Genomic DNA, 26,463 nt, shown 5'->3' with positions numbered 1-26,463 from the left:
ACATTCCTATGTTTTAAAATGATATTCCAAACAGACCGGAATTTTCCATGTAAGTAATCATACATTAGAGGGTTTGGAACGTGAATGTAACTTTTAAACAAAAAGTATTTATTCATGCATGGGGTGTGGGCATCGCTGGCAATGCCAGCATTTATACCATCCTTAACCACCCTTTGGTTGGTTGGAAAAGTGAATGAAGATGTCTGAGATTGTCTTGATTAGCACAGCAATCTCAAAGATGGGTGTGCTCAGGTAGAAGTACCCTCCACTCCCACAGCCAAGTCTGCATTTACTTCAATTACAGATGCCATCTCACACTCCCAGGAAAAGGACAGCATGGGATTACAATCAGAATAAAGCTTCCTCTACTCTTAAATTAAAAGTGAAGCTACCTCAACTGTCCCCAACAAACACTGCCAAGACAGAGACAGCATTGGGTTAGATAAAGAGTAAAACTCCCTGTACACTTCCCCATTCATTGAGTCCCAGGACAATGACAGCAAAGGGTTAAATAAACAGTAGAGCTTCTTCCATTATGACTGACACTTAGTACGTTCTACACCAATCCTCAAGGATAATTCAGAACTGAGACTACTATCCGGTACTGAATTCACACACCCTAATGGGAATGACAGCAACAGAAAATCAGGTAAAACACACAATGTACAACAAAACTAGACTGTTATTGGGATCTAAGATATTTAAATGACAGGAGACATGGTCCCTGCAATGATCCGAATGTGAGCTGAACAACTTTCTCACTTGAACAATATTCTCTGGGAATGCAATGTCCACCTCACTGCCGTCGATTCAGTTCCTCTGCTCTCGTTCAGGGCTGAGTTTCAGCTGACCACATGGTGGCGTAGGCGTCAAGAGATTAGACAATTAAGGTCAACTTGGATTGGGGGCATCCTGTGTCATGCCAGTCAGGTCGAGGGTCGCTGATTTACTCAACTTATAATCGGGGACAGGAGGATGTCAGGCTGGGCTTGTCTCAGTTTGAGTTTAGAAGAAACAGATGATCTGATGAAGCTGTATAACATCTGGAGAGGACTTAATGTAAATGTAATGTCCACTCATTTCTAGCCAGAGACTAGCCTCTCATTTAATATAGGAGAGTTTTGTTTTTCTCTCAAGTGTTCCCGAGTCTTTGAAATTCATTTCTTTAGAGAGCAGCATGTGGTAGTGGCACGGTGGTTAGCACTGCTGCCTCACAGCATCAGTGACCTCGGTTTGATCCCACCCTCGGGCCGACTCGCTGTGTGGAGTTTGCACTTCTCCCCTTGTGTCTGCGTGGGTTTCCTCTGGTGCTCTGGCCTCCTCCCACAATCCAAAGGATGTGCAGGTGAGGGTAGATTGACCATGGGAGATGCAGGGTTACAGAGATAGGGTAACGAACTGGGTCTGGGTGGGACGGTCAGTCAATGTTGACTCGATGGGCTGAATGGCCTACTTGCACGCAATTGACCTCTATCAATCAATAGTATACACTTGCTTTATGGTTACCGACATCAAATTACATTCGTGGTTTTGGTTATTTCATCTCTTACGTCATTATATTCAACCAACTGCAGCATCTCGAAACTTGCTTAATTACAATATCCAATATCAGCAGAGTACTTTTTCTTTTTGTCACGACCATTATCTTGAACTCTGACGTGTGACGTCTTCATTGCTGTCAAAGTTCCTTATTTGTCCCTACATTGTCATGGTCTTACTTTGTCGAATGACTTCCTGGCTTTTGCAGTTAAGACCCTATATTCTGCCCTCGTCAACATTTTCCCTTCCAATTCTGTACTAAGGATTTCATGAAAAACCTCAGAATGTGGTGAGACTGTGGAACTCACTACCATAGTGAATAGTTGGGGTGAAAGACATTACAACTAATGGTAAGCAACCCAATACAAATGAATGTCACTCTCACCAGATTCACAACACAGTGAAATTAATACATGCAATGTCCCTCAATTTCTCAACTGTTCCGAACCAGACTTGATGAAGAACAGATCTTGCACCATCAACATTATAATTTAAACAAAAACCAACAATTATAAATAAGGCAACTTTTCTAGGGCAAAGTTAAGTAGATAATCTAATTAATAGCAAAGATTTAAACCCTTTGATCAAGTCCCCCATCATCTCAGAGACAGAAATTTAAGCGGCAAATTAAGAAAGAATTTATTTTTAAAACTTACCAATTCAAACAAACAGTTTCCAACAATGTATTGCCAAGCCTTTGTGCAATACTTGGACTATGAGTTTTTCACAGACACGTAACTGTAAATCTAATTTAAAAGTCACTGCTGAATGTGAATAGACACCCCAAAGTATTCAGCCATTTCTTTCAGGCTGGGACTCATTCTCAGAAAGAGCCAACAATTCTTTAACTGGACAGTAGAATCTAGAGAGAAAAGCTCCTGGGCTCAACAAGCAGCAACGCCCAATGGAGGCAAAGTTGGCGGCGGGGCAGGGTGGGGCAAGGGCATAAAACAAAAAAGCCCACTGACTCTCCCACTGCACACACACTGTCAGAATGCACAGGGGCTCAGTCCTGGGAGTGACCCACAGCAGTTTCATCAAGAGGACCACACTTGATGAACAGATCTTGCACACCAGAATTATAATTTAAACAAGAACAAACAATTATGAATACCGCAAATTTACTAGGGCAAAGTTAAACAAGATAATCCAGTTAATAGCAATGATTTAAGCCTTATGATCAAGTCCTCCACCATCCCATAGACACAAAATTAAGGGGTAAATTAAGGAAGAGAATTTTTAAAATTATCAATTCAAGCAAACAGTTCCCAACAATGGATTGCCAAGCCGTTGGGGAATCCTTCGATGATGAGTTGTTCACAGGCACATAACTGTAAATTTAATTTCAATGTCACTGCTGAATGTGAATGGACACCCTGAAGTATTCAGCTATTTCTTACAGACTGGAGCCCGTTCCCAGACAATAATTCTTTAACTGGACAGAAAACACTAGAGAGAAAGCTCCTGGGCTCCTGGGCTCCTGGGCTCCCCCACTGGAAGCAAAGTTGCGGGGGTGGGCGGGCACGACGGCATAAAACAAAAAAATCCGACCGACTCTCCCACTATAAGCACTGTCAGAATGGGCAGGGGTTCAGTCCTCGCAGTGACCCACAGCATTTTCACCAGCAGAATCAGATTGTTGGGAGCACTGGTGTGTCCGCTGGTGCTTCTGCAAGTTGCAGAATGATGAGAACCTCCGCCTGCATTCGGGGCAGGTGAACGGCCTCTCCCCAGTGTGGCCCCGTCTGTGCCTCAGCATGTGGGAGGAATTGCTGAAGGCCTTCCCGCACTCTAGGCAGGGGTAGTGCCTCTCCCCCGTATGGATCCGAAGGTGGGATGCCTGGGTAAAGCGCTTCTCACAGTTGAGGCAGTAGAACGGGTTCTCCCCGGTGTGGACCCGCTGGTGCCTCAGCAGGGCAGAGGAATTGCTGAAGGTCTTCCCGCACTCAGGGCAGCTGAAGGGATTCTTCCCAATGTGGACCCGCTGATGGCTCATCAGGTGAAAACATCAAGACAGACACCTCTGAATTATGGATACCTCCACCTGAAAGTTAGTATCTTTCACGACATCTAGGAGTGAGTAAGTCTGATTTTGGGAAGCAAAAAAAGTAACAATTCAGGCGGGTGGAATTGCTGAAGCCCTTTCCGCACTCAGAGCAGGAGAACAGTCTCTCCCCGGTGTGATTGCGTCCATGAGTCTCCAGGTCAGATGAGAAATGGAAGCTTTTCCCACAGTCGCCACACTTCCACGGTTTCTCCACGGGACGGGATTCCTTAGGTTTCTCCATGACCGAAGCTTCACCTGCACACAAACGCGTGTACAGCACCTCTCTGTCGTGAATTCCACCTCCCAGTCTTTATAACATTTTCTGGCTCCACAATCAAAGTGCTGCAGCAGTAGGGTCTCTCTTCCAGTCTCACTGATGTTGAAAAAGTACTGAAACAGGAACCAAAAAGCTTGGTTCCTTCTCACAGAATCATGGTCGAAAATTGTTATAGTCCCGATGGATTCAGTGACTGTCAGACATTGACGTGAAATTGAGGACAGCAAATGCTGAAAGGTCAGAGTCAAAGTGCAATGCTTGAAAATCACAGCAGATCAGGCAGCATCTGAGGAGCAGCAGAGTCAATGTTTCAGGCAAAGCCCTTCATCTATTGATATTGAAACTTCCGTCTTCAGATCTTCAAATAATCTGTAAAAAGAGATTACAAAAATCATCACTGTCAGTCCAGGTTAGAAATTCCAAACAAGCAATTCTACTTTCTGCAGAACATTCTTTTCTTTTTCCACAAAATTGAAAGCACCATCCCACCCCCTCTCACCCCTCTATTCCCACTCCGCGAAAACTAATTCTCCCGATGGTACTGATTCAGGATCTTACAGAGACCGAAAAGTGAAAACATCAAGACAGACACCTCTGACTTTTGGATACCTCCACCTGAAAGTTAGTATCTTTCACGATATGTAGCAGTGAGTAAGTCTGATTTTGGGAAGCAAAAAAAAGTATCAATTCAGGATGAACCTTCAATGCAGCTTCTTGAGAAACAACCAGACACGGAATGGTTAACATCTGGGGAGGTGGAGGAAATGAGATATCAAGGCATTGGCACCGACACCAGACAGAAACTGAACATACAGGCATGGCAAACATTATGGGCAAGCCAGAGTCATAGAGATACACAACACAAAAACTGGTCCTTCGATTCAACTCATCCGTGCCGACCAGATAGCCTAAATTAATCTCGTCTCATTTACCAGCACTTGGCCCATATCCCTCTGAACTCTTCCTATTCATATATCCATCCAGACGCCTTTTAAATGTTATAATTGGACCTACATCCACTACTTCCTCCGGCAGATTATGCCTTACACTTGCCTCTCTCACCCCAAACATATTACCCTCCTGTTCTGGACTTCTCCCATCCCTGGGAAATGACTTTGTCTATTTAACCTATCCATGCCTTGCATGACTCTATAAACGTCTGTAAGGTCACCCCTCGGCCTCTGGTATACCGGGGAAAACAGCTCAAGCGATGCACTGCGTATACTTTTAGCTTCACACTCGCTGAACCTTCCTCCCGTGTAAAACAATGTTTCCCTCCCCAACACTGTCCATGGGAAAAGCCAAGAGCGCTGAGACTCTGGAGTTGGGGGAATGCCACGTAGAATTCCTACAATGTGGAAACACGCCATTCAGCCCAACAAGTCCACACAGACCATCCAAAGTGTAACGCATGCATACAATTTCACCTATCCCATTACACTCCACTTACTGCACACTCTGGCCCCATTTAGTATGGTCACTTCTCCCGAAACCGCACATCGTTAGACTTTGGGAGGAAACCAAAGCAGCTGGAGGAAACCCACGCAGACACGGCAGGGAGAATATGCAAACGCTCATGTGCGGGCGACTCCGCACAGACAGTCGCCCCAAGGCTGGAATCGAATGCGGGTCCTTGGTGCGGTGAGGCAGCAGTGCTCACCACTGATTGTGCTACAGACGTATGCAAAAGGAGGTGGGGACTGTGAACTTTGTTAATTGTACCACACAGTGGATTGTTGAGTAAGGTTAAATCTCACGCGATCCAGGGAGAGCTAACCACTTGGGTACAAAATTTAGAAACGCATTGTTGTAGATGCTGGAATCCTTCCTGAAAACAACAAATGCTGAAGATCACAGTGGGTCAGGCAGCGCTGTGCTACTCTATGACCGGATAGTGTGGATGTGGAGATGATGTTTCCACTCGGAGAAGGGTTGAGGATGTCAAGTCATTGAGGGCATTTAAGACAGAGATCGGTTCTTGATTAGTAAGGGGTCAAGGGTTATGAGGCGAAGGCAGCAGAATGGGATGGAGAAATATATCAGCCATGATCGACTGGTGGAGTAGACTCGATGGGCCAAATGGCCTCATCCTGCTCCTGTGTATTATGGTCTTAAAGCGGAGCAGTAGTCTTAAGAGGTTCTCACAAACTATTTCAGAATCCTGAAGAGGAGTTGTTGGATTGGAAACCTTAACTCTTCTTTTTCGCCACATATGCTTCCAGTCCTGCTGAGTTTTTCCAGTGTTTTCAGTTTTTGTTTCAGATTTCCAGCATCCACAGTTCTTTGTCTTATTTATCACAGTCATTTCTTGCCCTTGCCAAGTGTCTGGAACTTCATCTCCCTGATCTACAAACTGTTCACTTAACCTAGAAATAACCACTACCTCCTTATCAGAGTAGACCCCTTTGTTGCAAAATGATTGTTCAATTCTGTGACCAAAATAATTGCATTGGTAATTACTTACACCAGGAACTCTCAATATCTCAGGCAAGAACATAGCCAGATTTTTTCAGACAGTACATTTATGTGATTTGATACAAATCCTTATTCCCTACTTTGCCAGCGTGCTGCTGGGAATGGAGGGTTTGAGTTAAGAAGAAGCTGGGACATTTTTCCAACGAAGCCTAGCAAGTTGACAGATAACTTTATCGAGATTTTTAAAATCAGGAGGGGTATAGATAAGGTGTCATTTCCTGGAGACTCAGAATATTTTATTGCTCCAGAAGGTGTAAAAGGGGGTCAAAGATTCAGCAGAAATCGAGCAGAGCTGAGAACAGACAACATTTAACTCTGTGGGAACAGGGAGACCAGAGGACAGAGAAATCAGGACCTGTAATCCGAGCTGACACCAAACTACCGTGTTATCAGTGCTTTGACAATGGTAATTCTGGGCGGGGCAGGTTGAATTATGAATTGAATAGTAGCTTCCTCAACGAGACTGTGGAGGGCGGTCCGGCCCTGTCTTTATGGCACAACTGGTCAGCGCGTTCGGCTGCTAATCGGACGGTTGGTGGTTCGAGACCACCCAGGGACGGAGCGTTTGTTGTTCTCGCTCCTTCCGCTTTCTTGGCTGCAAAGATGCGCATTTTTTATGGTGTCAGGAAAATGTTTCCCAAACGGAAATCTTTTCCACTGAGGAAGCACAAAGGGGTTTCTGAATTGATTGCATTTCGAACGTAAAGGAGTGCGGATGCTGAGAGTCCGAGTCAGAAAGCGAAACTGCTGGAGCAAATCACTAGGTTTGGCTGTACCTGGATGAGGAAAAAAAAGTTCTCAAGTATTGTTTCTGATTCTCTTTCTGCAGATGCCGCCTGACCTGCTGAGTTGGTCCTGCAATTTCTGGTTTTGTTTTTAACTGAACGTCCATTTCATCTTTCGGGATGAAACACCCAGACTCGCCATTTGCAGATATTTAACCCTTTCGAAACCCGTGAAGTGATTGGATTCAAACAAACTCTGCAATGATTCACGCTTTCTCAGCTCCACAGGCAGAGAGACCTGGGAAATGAAGCTGTCAGTGTGGTTCTGTATTGGTGGGCCGAGTGGTGAAGGCGATGGACATGAAATCCATTGCGGTTTCCCCACGCAGGTGTGAACCCTGCCGACTACAGTTGAGAACTGTCGTCAAAAAGAAAGGGAGATTGCTCCACTTTTTTTTGAAGATGCAAATCAGTGGAGGGGTTGAAATATTTCAATCGCATTGGGACTTGTAGGGAATCTGCAACCCACTGCCTGTCAGGGTGGAACAAGCAGATATCCCCAGAGCTGCTTTTGAGGATATGAGCCAAGAGTTTGGAAATGAGACTTGAACAGTGAGGGGCGTGAAGTCGTGATCGAAATGAAGCAGGCACCTGAGGACAAAGGTGTTTTATTTCCCAGTGAAAGATACTGCTTCACAAAGTTGGGACCATGGAAGGGAAGCAGTGACGGTGATTATCTTTGGTTGTTCACCTTGTCAATGTTCCCATTGCTGCGCATGTCCGTATTAACGTCAGATCTCTGCAGCATGGTGGCGTCAGGTCCGGGGGCGCAAAGGATGACGCATCTGACTCCACCTACCTGTTTGAAATGCAGCTCACAGCTTCTTCACACACCCCAATTAATCTTTCTCATTGTCCTGAAGCCGGCATACGGTTTGAATTCCTGATCTGCGGGAATGGGAATCTTTTCACTGTCTCCCGTCAGTAAGTGTCCCTGAGAACATCAGAGTCACGTCACAGTGCTGTCAGAGGAGGGGAAGCTGAAATAGCCCCACACGCTGCTCACGGGCACATTTCACTTTCCCCAACTCACCGCCCCAACTACTGCGGCTCCTGGGAGTGGAAAGGGAAGAAACGCCAAAACCCAGTCTCAGCTTTGTAAATCTTCAGGAAATAAGAAAACTGATTATCCCTTCCGGTCTTCCATCCTGGCCTGACAGCGTTGATTTTAAATGGCTGTCCAGTTAGTGCCGATTCGTTTTGGCTGAAAAAATCTTCCTTATCTCATCCCAGCATTTCTTGCCACAGAGAACTGTGCGGCAGAGTTCATGCATATATTTCCTTGTATGGCATTTTGTTAATAACATTCGTTTGCGGGTTGTTTGTATAGGGTATTTAAGGTTCACTAGCCGTTGTTTAATGCTGAGAGGGTTGAGTTGTCTGGAAATCATTTCACAGATGTCTTTAATGTAAAGTAATGTGGCTAGGGTTTCTGCAGACGTTGTGTCTGCTAGTGTCAGTTTATTGATGTGAAATCGTCACACTGGGTTTATTGGGTAGGCAAAAGTGGGGACTGCAGATGCTGGAAACCAGAGTTTAGGTCAGAATGGTGCTGGAAAAGCACAGCAGGTCAGACAGCTTCCGAGGAGCAGGAAAATCGACATTTCGGGCAAAAGCCCTTAATTAGGAATAGAGGCAGGACGCTTCCATGGTTGGCGAGATAAATTGGGGGGTGCTGGGCCGAAGGTAGCAAAGAGTACCATAGGTGAATGGGGGTGGGGATGGAGGTGACAGATCAGAGAGGAGGTGGAGCGAACAGTTGAGAAGGGAGATTGGCAGGTAGGACAGGTCATGAGGACAGCGCTGAGCTGGAAGGTTGGAACTGAGGTAAGGTGGGGGGAGGGGAAATGAGGGAACTGGTGAAGTCCACATTGATGTCCTGGGGTTGAATTTATCCGAGGCGAAAGATGGGGCGTTCTTCCTTCAGGCATCGGGTGGGGAGTGAGGGGCGATGGAGGAAGCCCAGAACCTGCATGTCCTCGGCAGAGTGGGAGGAGGAGTTGAGAGGGTGATGGGGTTGATTGCTGCGGGTGTCCTGGAGATGTTCCCTCAAGCGCTGTGACTTGACTCTGCGAGGAGTCTCCAGTCTCCCCAATGTAGAGGAGACCGCATCGGGAGCAATGGATACAAGCAATGATGTTGGTGGAAGCCTTCTCACGATCGTGGCCTGGGTTCGATTTCCGGGCAGGGAAGCAATTTACAATAGGGCTGTGAGCTGGCGATGCTGTCTCCCTGGTAGTCTAGTGGTTAGGATTTGGCGCTTTCACCGCTGCGGCCTGGGTTCGATTCCCGGTCAGGGAAGTGTTTTTCAGTGGATCCTTTGCCTACCCATTCTCCTTAAATGCGCTGTACAGTTACTTATTGGTCTTCGTCGTTACTGGCTACTGTAGTGTGTCGTGCCACGTTGAAATCGTGTCCTGATTCAGGCTTGTTTGTATGTGTCGGGATCATTGCTTCTGTAGCTCAGTACTTGGTTCGTGTGTGTTGTTTTCCTGTAGACGCTGTTTTGAATTTACCATTGACTGTTCGCTCTACTGTGACATCTAGAATTGGCACTTTGTTGTTGTTCTCCTCTTTTGTGAATTTTATGCCAGTAAGGATATTGTTGATGTGTTGTAGTTTTCCTCTAATTTGCTTCATTTTTTGATGACAAAAGTGTCATCACTGTGGCAGACACAAAGTTTGGGTTGGATCGTTGGAAGGGCTGTTGGCTTGAGACTCTGAATTATTGCTTCTGCTGGGAATCCTGATACTGGTGGTTTCATGGGTGTTTCGTTGATTTGTTTGTAGGGTTTGTTACTGAATATGAAGTGGGTGGTTAAGGCACAGTTCCACGAGCTGGATAGTGCTAACTTTGCTGATGAAGTTGGTGCTGTGTTTGTGTCTTTGGTTCTTCGAGTAGTGTCTCCAGTTTTCTTTGACCACGTTGATGTTAATGGATGTGAACAGGGCTGTTATGTCAAAGGACATCATTATTCCATCATCTTCTAACTTTGTGTCTTTGGTGTTCAGGAATTCTTGGATGGAGTAAATGGAGTGGCGTGAATCTTCGACTTGGTGTTTTAGTCTTCAGTGGAGGCCTTTGACTAGTCTGTATATTAGTGTTCCAAGTAGTGAGACTATGGCCTGAGGGGAGGGTGGGGCGGGGGGTGGGCTCCTGGTTTGAAGAGGAGGAGAACAACAACAAAGTGCCATTCCGAGATATCACAGGAGAGCGAACAGTCAATGGGGAACTTCAAACTAGCGTCGACAGAAAAACAACACACGCAAACCAAGTGCTTAACCAAAGAAGCAATCATCCCAACACCCACAAACGACGCTGCATCAGGACATTATTTCAATGAACCACTACACACTGCATATAGAGGATTATAAAATCATGAGGGATACGGATGAGGTGAACAGCAGGTGTCCTTTCCCTCAGCTGGGCGTTTCAGGATCAGGGAGCAAATATTTTGAGGTGAGTAGAGAAAGATTTTACAAAGACAGGACAAGGATCGTTTTTTAAGAGAGTGGTCTGAGTGCAGAATGAATGTCCAGAAGAAGTCATAGAGTCATAGAGATGTACAGCACAGAAACAGACTGTTTGGTCCAACCTGTCCATGCCGACCAACTATCCCAATCCAATCTAGTCCCACCTGACAGCACACGTCCCCATATCCCTCCAAACCCTTCCTATTCGTATACCTAACCAAATGCCTTTTAAATGTTGCAATCGTACTAGACTTCACCACTTCCTCTGGCAGTTCATTCAATAAACGTACCATCCTCTGCGTGAAAGCGTTGCCCCTTAGATCTCTTTTGTATCTTTCCCCTCCAACGATAAACCCATGCCTTCTCGTGCTGGACTCCCCCACCCCAGGGAAAATACTTTGTCTATTTATCCTATCCATACCCCTCATGATTTTATACACGTACAGTTACAACGTTTAAAAGACATTTAGATAAGTACATGAATATGAAAGTTTCAAAGGTTTATGGGCCAAACACTGGTAGGTGGGACGAGTTTAGTTTGAGAACATACTCAGCATGGACGAGTTGGATGAAGGGTCTGTTCAGTGCTGTCTGACTCTGTGACTGACCTGTACTGGTCTTAAAACCATTTTCTTACCTCCACCCCATAACCATCCACTTCTTTGTTGTTCAAAACTCAGATGAATTTAGCCTTGAATATGTTCAAATACCCCACTTCTGAACTGAATTCCTCTTCGTAATATACCACTTGCCTCGCTCATTGCCTGCTGCATCTGCCCGACAACTGGCATTGACTGGTGTGGAGGGACTCTGAGACCCCTTTATACATCCATACATCATTCCTGATGAAGGGCTTGTGCCCGAAACGTTCACTGTCCTGCTTCTCAGATGCTGCCTGACCTGTTGTGCTTTTCCAGTGCCACATTTTTCGACTTTCACCGCGAGTCCTCACTTTCTCCACATTCCAATATATCACCATTTAAACAATGCACTGCTTTTTTATTAAACAGCCAAGGCTATAACTTCACATTGCGGACCTTCACTTGCCATGTGTTTGCCAATTGAGACACAGACCTGGACCAACTTTGGGAAGAGGCAAAACACTGAGTTCTGAACAAAAACCGTAACACACTCAAAACGTCGGCTCTGTTTACCTTTCCACAGATGCTGCTCGACCCGTTGGCTTTCTGCAGTATTCGCTGTGTTTGAACTGATAGAAGACAATGGTAATTCTGGGCGGGGCAGGTTGAATTATGAATTGAATAGATGCTTCCTCAACGAGACTGTGCGAGCAATGCCCGGGCCTGTCTCTGTGGCGCAATTGGTCAGCGCGTTCGGCTGTTAACCGGAAGGTTGGTGGTTCGAGACCACCCAGGGACGGGGCGTTTGTTGTTCTCGCTCCTACAGCTTTCTTGTCTGCCAAGATGCGCGTTTTTAATGGTGTCAGGAAAATATTTCCCAAACGGAAATCTTTTCCACTGAGGAAGCACAAAGGGGTTTCTGAATTGATTGAAGTTCTAACGGAAAGGAGTGCGGATGCTGAGAGTCCGAGACAGAAGGCGAAAGTGCTAGAGCAACTCAGTAGGTTTGGCTGTACCTGGATGAGGGGAAAAAAAGTCCTGAAATGTTGTCTCTGATTCTCTTTCTACAGATGCTGCCTGACCTGCTGAGTTGCTCCTGCAATTTCTGGTTTTGTTTTTAACTGAACGTCCATTTCATCTTTCGGGATGAAACACCCAGACTCGCCATTTGCAGATATTTAACCCTTTCGAAACCTGTGAAGTGATTGGATTCAAACAAACTCTGCAATGATTTACTCTTTCTCAGCTCCACAGGCAGAGAGACCTGGGAAGTGAAGCTGTCAGTGTGGTTCTGTATTGGTGGGCCGAGTGGTGAATGCGATGGATATGAAATCCATTGCGGTTTCCCCACGCAGGTGTGAACCCTGCCGACTACAGTTGAGAACTGTCGTCAAAAAGAAAGGGAGATTGCTCCACGGCTTTTTAAAAGATGCAAATCAGTGGCGGGGGGGGGGGGGGGGGGGGGGGGGGGGTTGAAATATTTCAATCACATTGGGACTGATCGGGAATCTGCAACCCACTGCCTGTCAGGGTGGAACAAGCAGATACCCACAGAGCTGTTTTTGAGGATATGAGCCAAGTGTTTGGAAGTGAGACGAGAACAGTGAGGGGCGTGAAGTCGTGGTCGAAATGGAGCAGGCACCTGAGGACAAAGGTGTTTTATTTGTCAGTGAAAGATACTGTTTCACAAAGTTGAGTCGAAGGAAGGAAAGCAGTGACGGTGATTATCTTTGGCTGTTTACCTCTACCTCAAAAATTCGGCAGTATTTTAAAGTCACAATGAAAAGAAGTAAAAGTGACATTTGGAAGAACGTTTTCGTACAGGGAGTGGTTAGGGTCAGTAAGTCCCTGTCTGACACTGACAAAGAGGAAGATTCAATGGAGACAAAAGGGAATTCGGTGGTCACGTTCAGATGTGCAGACTTACGCTGAGAAGGCGAGAGAATGAAACGAATAGAGACACACGTTGACTTAAGTGTAGAACCAGCAGAGCGAAAGTGGGCCGCATGGCCTCCGTCTGCGCTGTGACACATGTTGTGATTCAGTGTGAAATCACAGTTCGACCAACAGAATGTGGGAATTTAGAACTAAGTTTATATTTACACAGCCTCCATACGTCTGCGAAACAGCATATTACACGACAGCAGTGGAGGTCTTTGACATCAGGCTCGAACGTGCCTGCCGCGTGCCAGACGGAAACCTGAAGTGTTCTGTGGAAGAGACGCTGCGTACGGCAGCAGAGTGGCGCAACGGGAGCGTGCTGGGCCCATAACCCAGAGGTCGATGGATCGAAACCATCCTCTGCTATTGTTCAATGTCACCTCGAGCTGCTTTTCTTAAGATCGGTGCTCTCTTCTGCAAGCTGCCTGCCTTTGCGTCTCCTTACCGAGTGTCCAAATGTAGCATATCGATGCACTCGCCAAATCCACTCAACTCGTGTGGCAAGATTTTAGAGGTCTCAGTGGTAGTCTTTACTTCGTCTGTTTCCTCTGAACCGAATCGCAAACCCAGTTCTCTGCGATGCCAATCAGCTGGTAAAGTTGAAACACATGCCTTGTGGTTTCGTCCATTCCTTGCAGTAATTCGCCACCCTGGTCCAGACGAGAATGACAAGCATGTCAGAAACCGCATCACGACTCAGACATAGTCCCCGAATATTAGGACGGATACCACCGATTGTGAATAACCTCAGAGAGAGAGACAAGTGACAGACAGTCGCCGTGGACTCGATGGGCTGAACGGCTTCTGTCTGCGCGAGAATGATGCTACGTGTTTATGCCGTCCCACTGCCTGTCTCTGGGACAGAGAGGCTGAGGGAGCAAAACTGATTCATTTTTAACCGTCCCTTCCGTGTTGGACTGCCTGCAGTCCCTCAGCTCAGAGCCGTGGGGATGACTCTCAGTGAGTGAAGGTTTCACTCGGATTCTCTTCATCTGGGACACTTGGGGCTCAGATGTTAACTGCTGCGCGGTCGCAGCAAAGAAAGCGATGCCCACTTTGCAATAGACTTTCCCTAAGATTGCTGCGTGAAGACGATTTCTGAACACCAAGAAGGCTGCACAACAATGTGAATTTACCTGGGCGAAGAGTCCTCGGTGTCCATTTCTTTCTGTCCTGCCAGCACAGCATCTTTCTATCTCTCCGATAACAGACCCTTGGAGAAAGTTCACAATCAAAGTTGTTCATGTTCCCCGCATTAATGTAACTGACACCTCTCACCCCAAGGGTTTCAGAGAGAGAGAGAGAGAGCAGAAGAGCGAATGGACTCTACCCGCACCCCACCCTACACCCCGTCCCACCCCGCAGAACAACGTGCCAGTAGAAATAAAATGGTTTAATTATCCACCAGTGGAGGTAGTCCAGTTCCTGGGGATGAGACAAATATCAGCGCCCCGGGGACAGAATGACAAGCAGATGTTCTGGAAACGCTTTGCTGCTTGCAATTCTTGGAGCAATGTGGAATGTACTTCACACTGAGCAAGTTTCAGCTGGCTCAGAGTCTCCGATGTACATTGCTGTGTTTGCCGCCAGCTCAGAGAGAGAACAATAGGAAGGACGTAGGAGTGAATAACGATCCGCGTGAGAGGGCGAATAACTGTTAATGGAGACTGTTAGCGGCTAACAATACGTAGTGTGTCATAGCAGACGAGGTGATAACAAGGAGTCGTTTGTGTGGTAGGGGTCAAGGACATGGGGGAGTTCAGGTCCTAAAGTTATGGAACTCGATATTGAAGACCGGAGGGCTGTAAGGTCTCCAAGTGGAAAATGAGGTGTTGTTCTTTCATCTGGAGCGAGAACACTGCTGCAAGCCTGAGACAGAGATGTTGGCCAGGGAACAGGGTGATGTGTTAAAGTGGCAGGCAACCGCAAGGTCAGGGCCTTTTTTCCGCGGGCAGAACCGGGATGTTCTGCGAAGCAGTCACCCAGTTTATGCTTCATGCTACATTGGGGAAACGACACTGTGAGCAGCGAATACAGTGGACTAGGTTGTGGCAAAAGTGCTGCTTCACCTGGCAGGTATGTTAGAGCCCTTGGATATTCAGGAGGGAGCAGGTAAATGGGCAGGTGTTACACATTCAACGGTTGCAGGGGAAAGTGCCTTGGCACTATGGGAGGTGGGTGTGGGGTGTTGCGAGTGAAGGAAGAGTGGAACCGAGGTGGAACCCCTGGCACAACGGGTGCGTGTTGGGACCATAACCCAGCTGAGAAAGCATTCTCTCCTATTCACTCAATGTTGTCTTTAGCAGCTTTCCGGTATAACAGCGCTCTGTTCTGCACCTCGCCTTCTCATCTGCTTCCGAAAAAAGCTTGGACATAAATATTTCCCAGTGATATACTGGCCCAATGCACACAGTCGAGTTGATACACTCGTGGAGGTTTGCGTGGTCTTCTCCTGTTCTCTGTATCCTATGTTGAGGAGGGCAATGCTTGTCACTGGCCACTCGGGTGTCAGAGAAAAGTTTCGAAGCAAAATGGTTGAATTATCTGCCAGTGGAGAGAGCCCGGTTCCCGGGGACGGGACAAACAGCAGCAGGGGAGACTGAATGAGAAGCAGCTGTTCGGGAAACTCTTTGCCGCTTGCAATTCTCAGAGCAATCTCAAATGTATTTCATACTGAGCAAGTCTCAGGTCGCGCAAGCGGTGTGGGGCGTTCGCTGTGTGCTGGCTCTCTGGCTCGTTGGTCTAGGCGTATGATTCTCGCTTAGAATCCTTTACAGTACCGAGTTGCGAAAGGTCCCGGGTTCAAATCCCGAACGAGCCCGCGTTTTTTAACTTGACTTGTGCAAAACTGCCTGATTAAGTTTCTAAAATAACATCCTTCGTGAAACGAGGTTGGGCTGTCTGGAGTACGAATGAGGCAGAAAACAGGGAAGTGAAATAGTTGGAGATAGTGTTCAACAGGTTGACGTGAGTGGTGCGGTGTTTGAGGAATGTCAACAATCAAGGGAGATTGGAAAATTGGGACAGCTCTCCTCGGAGAACCGAACTTTTCCAAGTCATGAGGAATCTAGAAACAGGAAATAATGTTGTGAAAATGCTCCCACACCTGAAAGGATCCACAACGATTCGGCAGAATTTTAAAGTCACGAGGAAAAGAAGTAAAAGTGACATTAGGAAGAACGTTTTCGTACAGGGAGTGGTTAGGGGCAGTAAGTCCCTGTCTGTCATTGACAAAGAGGAAGATTCAATGGGCACGAAAGGGAATTCGGTGGTCACGTTCAGATGTGCAGATTTACGCTGAGAAGGCGAGAGAATGAAACGAATAGAGACACACGTTTACTTAAGTGTAGAACCAGCAGAGCGAAGGTGGGCCGCATGGCCTCCGTCTGCGCTGTGACACATGTTGTGATTCAGTGTGAAATCACAGTTCGACCAACAGAATGTGGGAATTTAGAAATAAGTTTATATTGACACAGCCTCCATACGTCCGCGAAACAGCATATTACACGACAGCAGTGGAGGTCTTTGACATCAGGCTCGAACGTGCCTGCCGCGTGCCAGACGGAAACCTGAAGTGTTCTGTGGAAGGGACGGTGCGGGCGGCAGCAGAGTGGCGCAGCGGGAGCGTGCTGGGCCCATAACCCAAAGGTGGATGGATCGAAACCATCCTCTACTATTGTTGTCACCTCAAGCAGCATCCCTTTGGATCGGTGCTCTCTTCTGCCAGTTGTGGAGGAGCATCATAAGACACAAAATATATAAGAAAAGATTATAGTGTCATGTAACATAAATGTTATATTGAAGAAACCTAGATTGCTGTTGAGTCTTTCATCTTTTAAAACGGGTTGTAGATTTCGGTTCATTAATCTGTAAATCCCAGAACTTTTTAAAAGTCACATTCTCCAGGTAACTTTAGGTTCGATAAAAGGAGGTGACATCTCAGGTAAGACAATGCATGAAAGCTGTGAGGGTAGGGTCTATCTGTATCCTAATCTTGAGTGAGACTGGTTCTATTTCCAAATATATAATCCTGCAAACGCAGATTCACCCCAAAGACTTCGATATGTGAGCGCATGCATGAGAGAGAGCGTGTTGTGTGCGTGTGCATGTGCATGCTGGGTACTGTGTGTGTTTGTGTGTGTGTGTGTGATGGAGTATAAGCATGTGAGATGGTGTGTGCGTAGGTTTGAGTGTGGGGATGTATTACTGTGTGTCTGAGAGAGAGCATGTCTATCAGAGAAGGTCTGCACGAGCGTGTGAGTATGTAAGAGAGTGTGCTTGTGTGTGAGAGAGTGTATTGTGTAGCTGGGTCTCCTGTAGTGTGCCATGAACCCAGGGTCTCGGCTGAGGCCATCCTCATGTGTTCTAAACTTGGCTATTAACCTCTGCTCGGCCACTAGATCAAAGACGGCTGAGGCACGAGAAAGAACGGGCGGGGACACTGGTGGTGGTGGAGAAGGGAGAGAAATGGAAAGGGGACAGAGGTTGGGGAGTAGAAAATGACTGGGGTTCAGAGGGTTGGGGAAAGAATCGGGGTGCAGTGTGAAGAGGGGAGAAAGGGCGGGGGCAGTGGGTGGGGAGAAAATGGACAAGGGGCAGAATGGGAAGCGAGAGACAGCACAAATCCCACCTTCCCCAGGACTGGTGTCAGTGTCCCACGAACTGGAACCCACTCGTCCCACAGCAGATTTGGGGTAACCATTTCTCAATATACGCATGGCTAAGGCATATCATCCCTGCAGGCCATTCACACCGACCTTCCCAACAGCATCCCACCCAGACACACTCGATTACGCTACAGCCCTGCAGTTCCCCATGGCTATTTCCTGATGAAGGGTTTTGCCCGAAACGTCGATTCTCCTGCTCCTCAGATGCTGCCTGACCTGCTGTGCTTTTCCAGCACCACACTCTCGACCCTAATTTCCAGCATCTGCAGTCCTCACTTTCGCCCTGTAAGGGGTGAATGTTATATTCCGAGTCTTTTAAATCTTTTAAAATCTTTTCCCCTCACCCTAAACCTATACCCTCTAGTTTTGGAATACCTCTCCCCTGGGAAAAAGACAAAATGCCAAAGGAGTAACATGTCGAGGCACAGGGAAAAAAAACATTTCGACAAAAAATTGCTTTGGTATTTTTCTCTCGTATTCGCATTTGGACACTTAAAATTTGTGGAGGTGCCCGTGTTGGACTGGGGTGTACGAAGTTAAAAATCAGACAACACCTGGATACAGTCCAATCGGCTTGTTTGGAAGCACTAGCTTTCGGAGCGCCGCTCCTTCATCAGGCGGTTGTGGAGTATAAGATCATATATTCTGTGTCTTACGATCTTATACTCCACAACCACTTGATGGAGGAGCAGCGCTGTGAAAGCTAGTGCTTCCAAATAAGTCTGTTGGACTATAACCAGGTGTTTTGTGATTTTTGACTTTAAAATTTGTAATAAATTCCTGCACACTGAGCATGCTCCGCGGTGTCAGCAAGCACTGCGCATGACCGCCAGTGTCAGCAAAGCACTGCGCATATTCCTTGGTGCCCGCAGAAACTGCGCGTCAGCTCCTTTCCATGGACCAATGGATAACCTTGGAGGACCGGAAGGAGACTGGTCCTCCAGCCAATCAGAGCCGGCCATTGTCGAAATATGGCGGTTGGACCGTGAGCTCTGAAGCTGCTGCTGCACCTTTCTCTGTGAACTTCACCCCAGATTGTAACTTCCTTCCTCTGTCTAACGTTTGTGAGTACAACAGTCTGTTTCTCACCACTTTTTCCATTTTTTGTTTCATTCTGGGGTTCAATTGTTAACTTGCAGCAACTGAAAGGAAAGAGTGAATCGAGGGAGGGGACAGACTCCGGAAAAGTTGATCCAGGTCTGTCTCAATTTACAAACACATGGCAAATGCAGTGACACAATCTATAGCCTTTGATGTTAAAAAAAAGCGCAGAGTGGAGGCGCATTGTTTAAATGGTGATATGTTGAGATGTGATGAAAGTGAGATGATGGAGATCAGAGTTGAAAAGTGTGGCACTGGAAAACCACAGCAGGTTAGGCAGCAACTGAGGAGGAGGAGAGTCAATGTTTTGGGCACGAACCATTCATCAGGAATGATGTGTGGATGGACAAAGGGGCCTCAGCGTCCTTCTACACCAGTCGATGCCAGTTATCAGACAGGAGCAGCAAGCAATCAACAAGGCAAGTGGTATATTAGCAAGAGGAATTGAGTTCAGAAGTGGGGATGTCTTCCTGCAGTTAGGTCAGTCATTGAATGTATTCAAGGCTGAGTTCATTTGACTTTGAAGAACAAAGAATTGATGGGTATTGGGGGGAGGTCAGAAAATGGTTTTAAGACCAGGATAGAACAGTTACAGAGTCATACCGCACAGAAGCAAACCATTAAGTCCAACTAATCCATGCTGACTGTGTTTCGAAACTAAACTAGTCCCACCTGCCAGTGTTTGGCCCAGACTCTCTGAACCTTTCCTATTACAATTGCAACATTTAAGAGGCATTTGGATGGGTATATGAATAGGAAGGGTTTGGAGGGATATGGGCCGGGTGCTGGCAGGTGGGATTAGATTGGGTTGGGATATCTAGTCTGCATGGATGGGTTGGACCGAAGGGTCTGTTTCCATGCTGTACATCTCTATGAATCTATGTACTTATCCAATGTCTTTTAAACACTGTAACTGCACCTGCATCCACCACCTCCTCTGGACATTGATACCACATGAGAACCATTCTCTGTCTTAAAATAAAAAGGTGCCCCTCATGTCTTTTTAAAATATTTCTCCTCTCATCTTCAAAGTTTGCTCCCTAACCTTGAAACACCCATCCCAGGGAAAGAATACCTGCTGTTCCCATCTTTGATACCCCTGAAGATTTTATAATCCTCTCTAAGGTCATCTCTCAACCTCCGATGCTGCAGTGAAAAAAATCCCACCCTGACCACCGAGATGCCGGTATATTTATATCCAGTTATGAACTGTTCAATGCTGGTGCCGACTGGAAAGACCAAATGACCTATTCCTGCTCCCAATTCTCATACTCTGTGTCCAGGACAGCAAGCGACCATATGACATAGGTGCAGAAATTCGGTCATTCAGCCCATCAGGTCTACTCCACCATTCAATCACAACTGATACGTTTCTCAACCCCATTTTGAAATTTTGATTTTGGAAAGGCAGATCAGGGAAGGATCTGCAAAGTGAATGGGGAGTGTTGTTGACCAAAGATACCTTGGAGTGCCGGTTCATAGTTTCTTGAAAGTGGAGTCGTAGGTAGACAGGATCGTGAAGGAGGTGTTTGATATGCTTTCCTTTACAGGTCAGTGCATTTCAGTACAGATGTTGGGAGGTCATGTTGCCCCCGTACTGGACATTGATTAGGCCACTTTTGGAATACTGCGTTCAGTTCTGGTTACCCTGCTACAGGAAAAGTGTTGTGAACCTTTGAAAGGGTTTGGCAAAGATTTACAAGGCTATTGCCAGAGTTGGAGGGTTTGAGTTACAGGGAGAGGCTGAATAGGCCGGGGCTGTTTTCCCTGGAGCATTGGAGGCTGAGGGGTGACTTCACAGACGTTCATATGGAGCATGGATAGGGTGAATAGCCAAAATCATTTCCACATAGTAGGGAAGTCCAAAGCTAGAGGGCATAGATTTGAGGTGAGAGGGGAAAGATTTAAAAGGAACCTTATGGACAACTTTCTCACACAGAGAGTGATGCAAGCATGGACTGAGCTGCCAGAGGAAGTGGTGGAGGCTGGTATAATTACAGCATTTTAAATGGCATCTGGTAACAGGGTGAATTGAGAGGGATATAGGCTAAGTGCTGACAAATGTGACTATGTTAATTTGGGATATCTGGTCAGCACAGACAATTTGGACTGAAGGAAAGCAGAAGTATTGTTGTGAAGACTGGAATTTCAGAGCAGCTTTCAAAGATATTTTGTCCTTACTGGGAGCAGAAGCTACAATGAAATCTTTCATTTGAGAGACAGCAACTGAGTAAGTGAGGACATCCAGGATTTTGATGGAATGTGGAACTTGTTGCAATGTGGGGTTGAAGTGTTTTAAGTAAAGCATCCTGAACAGGAATCCTAGTGAAGGGTTGGGTGGGTTTTTGTTTTAAACTGCTCATTTCTTTCAGCCCCCAAAAATGTACTTCCAATGCTGTGCATCAGAAGGAGCAGTGAATCAGTAACTGGTATCATCAGAAGCCTTACGGTTTTCAGTATTGCAGGTATTGCTTGTTGCATCAACATTGTAAAGGTTACTGGCAGCAGTGGGAGGTGTGGGCTGTATTCACTGGAAGCGATGAAGCAGTTAGATAACACACATATGAGAGGGCAGGGTGGGACTTGTCTTTCAATTTGCAGAAGTTGGGAGGTTCTGGGAGCTGTGGTTCTGGGCAAACACAACTGCAGTAAATCATAGAAGCCCTACAGTGTGGAAGGAGGCCATTCAACCCATCAAGTCCACATTGACCCATCGAACAACTTGCCACCCAGACCCACCCTATCTCGTCGTTTCTGCTGGTGGGTTAGACTAGGTAACAAGACTATAGGGATAGATTTAAGGCAGAGGCGGAGGGACTACGTCTCCTGGAGAGTGGTGAATCTATGGAATTCTTTGCCCAAGGAAGCAATAGACGCAGGCATATTCAAGACACAGTTCGATGGGATTTTGGATTGTAGGTGAATTTAGGGTAGTCAGGATAATGCAGGTAAGTGGAGCTGAGATGATGGATAGATCAGCCATGATCTTAAAGAATGGCGGAGCAGGTTCGATGGGCCAAATGGCCTCTTTCTGCACTGCAGGGATTTTATGATTGCTTCATATGGTGTATATCTGATATTCGCTGTTGTACAAGCTGAATGGCTGTGATTTTTCACCTTCTAATATAGTAATGGAATTACATCCCGTATTTCTTGTATTCATTTTTATTTTAACAGGTCAGCAGGACGTCTTTCAGCAACTTTATTGGCTTTCTTTCCTGAAGCAGCCTTGACATTTCATTTTCATATCCTTCATTCAGCTCCATTTCCAGCACCTTTGTAGGAAGGTTGTTCCAGGTCATTGTCACCTAAATGAAGTTTTCCTCTTTATATACTTAATGCTATCTGGCTGAATGAGGGTTTTCAGGTTTCTGTGTCATGGATAATATATGATCAGCAGGTATCTGGCAATCTCAGGAATTGTCACCGATGTTATGTTCATTTGACTGTACTGACCGTGACTTATTTCATGGTTTTATTTGCAGGAAGACATGGGGAAAGAAATCTGAAACCAAAAGATACATCAGCTTCTGACAGAGTTATTTGATTCATTGGGACTTGAATATCAGCAGCCATTCCAGTCGAGAAGAAATGTGTGCTTCTGTCTGCTTGGACACTGGTGTGGCAGGAAGAATACTGATACACCCGAATGAGGGAGATTCAGTGCGGTGACTGTGAAAAGTACAGGACTTCACACCATTTACTCAGCTTGGAGGATCAAAGAGACCGTTCACTTGCTCTCTGTGCGGGAAGGGCTTCACCCGCTCCTCCCACCTGCAGAGACATCAGTGAGTTAACCTCCTATCACAGGGGGATTGAAGGAGCTTCGGCCGAGTGCCATTATCGACTGCATTAATAACCCAGTTCTGGGGACTCCCGGGTTTGAATCTCACCATAGCAGATGGCGGATTTGGAGTTCAGTCAGAAACCTGGAGTTCAGAATCTCATTATGAAACCATTTTCGGGGAACAAACACCCCAATCTGATTCACTCATGCTTTTGGGGAGGAACCTGCCATTGTGGGAAAGGATTCGCTCAGTCGTCCCAGCTGCATCCTTTCCCTGGTCTGGCCTATATGTGACTCTAGACCACAGCAGTGTGGTTGATTCTTGACAGTCCATCTGCAAATGCGCGGGGGGAATCTTACTTGCATACAGGCTATGGGTTACAATTGCTGAGTGAAGCAATACTTCCTCCAGGCTAAGACTGCACCAAGGTTCGAATTACAAAGAGACAACTCAGCTGACCAATAGAGAAGAAAGTGGGATGCAGGAGAGAGAGTGTGTGTGTGTATGTGTGTTTCAATAAAAAACTACTTTTTGTGCACCTTTTTGCTGGGACGATCTGAAGCTGCAACAAAGTTGGGTCCCAACAAAAGTTACCTGAACTTACCGTCGGACTCAGACGTTGAAGGCTATGAGATCCAACAGGTTTTTCTTTTAAAACTGCTAATTTCTTTCAATCTCCGGCGCGAGGTTTCCAATGTCTTATATCAGAAGGAGCAGTCAATGTGTAGCTCGTATTATTAGAATTGTACATTTTTCAGGACTGATGGTTCATTGTTTCCTCAGCATTGTAAAGTTTACTGGCAGCAATGGGAGGGGTGGGCTGTTTTCACTGGAAACAAAGTTAAAATCCAGTTACAGTCCAACAGGTTTATTTAGCTTTCGGAGTGTTGCTCCTTCGTCAGGTAACTGTACAGCAGGATCATAAGACACAGAATTTGTAGCAAAATGATATATTGAACAAACTTCGACTGTTTTTAAGTGTTTCATCTTTAGAATGGGTTGCAGGTTTCAGTACATTAGTTTGTAAATCCCAAAACTTCTTTTAAGTCACAGTCTCGAGATAAATTAAGGTTTTACAAAGAGGTGCCATCTCAGCTCAGACAATGCATGAAAGATGTGAGGTTCGAGTCTGTCTTGAGTCAGACTGATTCTGTTTCCAAAGTAGGAATTTATAAAATATTACATGGATTGACTGTCTGCAGATTGTGCACTTTTTGAGCAAAATAGAAGGTATCTACTAACATAATTCTGCAAATGCAAATTCAGCCCGTGGTCTTATCTATGTGTGAATGCATGAGAGTGAGTGAGTGTGTGCATATGCGTGAGTCTGGCTGAGAGAGTGTGTGTTTTCGTGTGTGCATGCTTGGTAAAGTGAGAGTGTGCAGAGTTATAAGTCTGTGAGAGGATGTGTGTGTGGGTGAGAGTGTGGGTGGGTACATGTGTGTGCATTGGAGAGAGCGCGTATATCTTAGAGAGTGTCTGCCTTAGTATGTGAGAATGTATGGCTGTGTGTGAGAGTCAGAGAGGCAGAATGTGTACAGTGTAGTGGGGTCACCTGTAATGTAACATGAACCGAAGGTCCTGGTGGAGGCCATCCTCATGGGTTCCAAACTTGGCTATCAGTCTCTGCTCGGCCACGAGAAATGATTGAGCAGTTACACAATAGACACGGGAGAGGGCAGGGTGAGACTTGTCTTTCGATTTGCAAAAGGTGGAAGGTTCTGGATGATGTGATCCAGGGCAAACACAACTTGGAGGACCTTCGGCTCAGAGGTGGAGCTGGAGGCCGGGCTGCAGACACACTGGGAAGGCAAGGAGGAAAGTTAATCAGATGTTTTTTTATTCCGGGAGATGGTCTTTCCCTCCGTAGAGAGACTTCCGATGGATTCATTGGACAGGGTCAGGAGGGTGTGAGCCCGGGTCAGGCAGGTAAAGGGGATCTGAGGGAGGGCTGCAGGGGGGAGGAGCTAACTGTGGGGTGGTGGGAGTAAGAACAACGTTACGGAGTAGGAGGTAAGGGACAGAATAGTGATGGGGATTGCCTTCGTTCTCTGCAGTTGGCAGCAGGAGCACAGATGGCATCAGAATCTGGTGCCAGGATTCAGGAACCGATGCGTTCAGGGCTGGAGAAGTGGGAAAGGGTGGTGCAATGGGTGTGGCCCAACGATGTCAGCAGGAGACAGCCTCTGCTGAGGGCGCATGAGAAGTTAAAAGCTGCAAAGACAAAGCAGAACCTCAAAGCACTGGGTGGGATGGTGGCTCAGTGGTTTGCAATGCTGCTTAATAACGCCAGGAGTCTGGGTTTGATTCCACCCTTGGGTGACTGTCTGTGTGAAGTTTGGCATGTTCTCCCCCTTGTGTCTGTGTTGGTTATCTCTGGGTGTTCTGGCTTCCTCCCACAGTCCAAAGATCTGCACTTTAGGGTGGATCAGCTGTGCTAAAGTGTGCAGGTGAGCTTGCATCTTTTAGGATGACCATGCTAGTTTCGCGTCCTTCATTTGTAAATCCCAGAACTTTTTAAAATTTACATTCTCAAGATAGCTTTTAACAATAGGTGTCATCTCAGCTCAGATAATGCATTGAAGGTGAGACATTAAAGTCTGCCTGTGTCCCAATGTTAGGTCAGACTGATTCTATTTCTAAAGTGGGAGCTACAGAATCTTACATGGATTTATGCAGTTTTTGAGTAATTCGGAATAGAATGGACTTCTGCAAGGAAGTGCACAAACAACTGACCAGGAACACGACAGGCAACTACCAGCTGATCTGACCAAAGAGCACAAACGAGAACTGACAGCATTCATCAAGACTTCTGATCCAATCCTTCCAGAAGCTCAACACCCACAGACTAGTTGAATCCGTGGACATGTCAGTACTCTACACCAGCATTCCTCATGATGATGGCATCACGGTAACAGCCTCAGTACTCAATACCAACAACTGCCAATCTCTGAGCACTGTCCTACAACTCATCCGCTTCATCCTTGACCACAACATTTTCACCTTTGGCAACCAGTTCTTCATCCAGACACATGGAACAGCCATGGGGACCAAATGTGCACCCCAGTATGCCAACATTTTCACGCAGAGGTTCGAACAAGGCTTCTTTTCTGCACAGGACCTCCAACCAACACTATACATCAGATATATTGATGACATTTCTTCCTCTGGACCCATGGTGAGGAGTCACTGAAACAACGATACTGTGATATTAACAAGTTTCATCCCACTATCACATTCACCACACTCTTTAGTATCTGTCTCGTTTTTGAACACATGCAGCTCTATCAAGGATGGATATCTCAGCACTTCTCTGTACCGCAAACCCATGGATAACCTGACAGTGCTATACTTCTCTCGTGTAACATATTAAAACATCCACCCCCTCTGGACAAGCCCTTCGCATACATAGGATCTGTTCAGGTGAGGAGGAACATGACAGACACTTGGAAGTATACAAGCATGCTCTCATAAGAACGGGGTACAATGTTCAACTCATCAACTGCCAGTTCCAATGTGTCACAACAAGAAACTGTAATGACTTCCTTTGGGAGACAGACACGAGCTGCAACCAAAACTGTATCCTTTGTTGTCCAGTACTTCTCAGGAGCAGAAACACTACGCCATGTTCTTCACAGACTGCAACACATTATTGATGAGGATGAGCACCTCACCAAGACCTTCCCCACGCCTCCACTTCCCGCCTTCAAACAACCGCCAAACTTTAAACAGATAATTGTTCTCAGAAAACTGCCTGGCCTTCAGGACAACACGATACAACTCTGTCA

The 26,463-nt window shown here is 46.3% G+C and overlaps 1 protein-coding gene and 2 non-coding genes across 3 annotated transcripts in view; all 3 read left to right on the top strand.

The window, feature by feature from the left end:
• LOC148143614 (uncharacterized) overlaps positions 1–26,463 on the top strand; it is a 73,572-nt gene that overhangs the window by 33,578 nt on the left and 13,531 nt on the right. The window lies entirely within an intron of this gene.
• On the top strand, positions 9,353–9,424 carry trnae-uuc (transfer RNA glutamic acid (anticodon UUC)). The gene has a single exon. It is a non-coding gene; the product is annotated as a tRNA-Glu (tRNA).
• Positions 11,904–11,977, top strand: trnan-guu (transfer RNA asparagine (anticodon GUU)). Its single transcript has one exon. It is a non-coding gene; the product is annotated as a tRNA-Asn (tRNA).

This window comes from Chiloscyllium plagiosum, unplaced genomic scaffold, assembly GCF_037043375.1.
Source record: "Chiloscyllium plagiosum isolate Xiang-an unplaced genomic scaffold, Cpla_swu_hap1 HiC_scaffold_27, whole genome shotgun sequence".
Taxonomy (NCBI): Eukaryota; Metazoa; Chordata; class Chondrichthyes; order Orectolobiformes; family Hemiscylliidae; genus Chiloscyllium; species Chiloscyllium plagiosum.
Note: the sequence above shows the minus strand (reverse complement) of the source record. Positions and strands in the feature narration are given on the sequence as shown.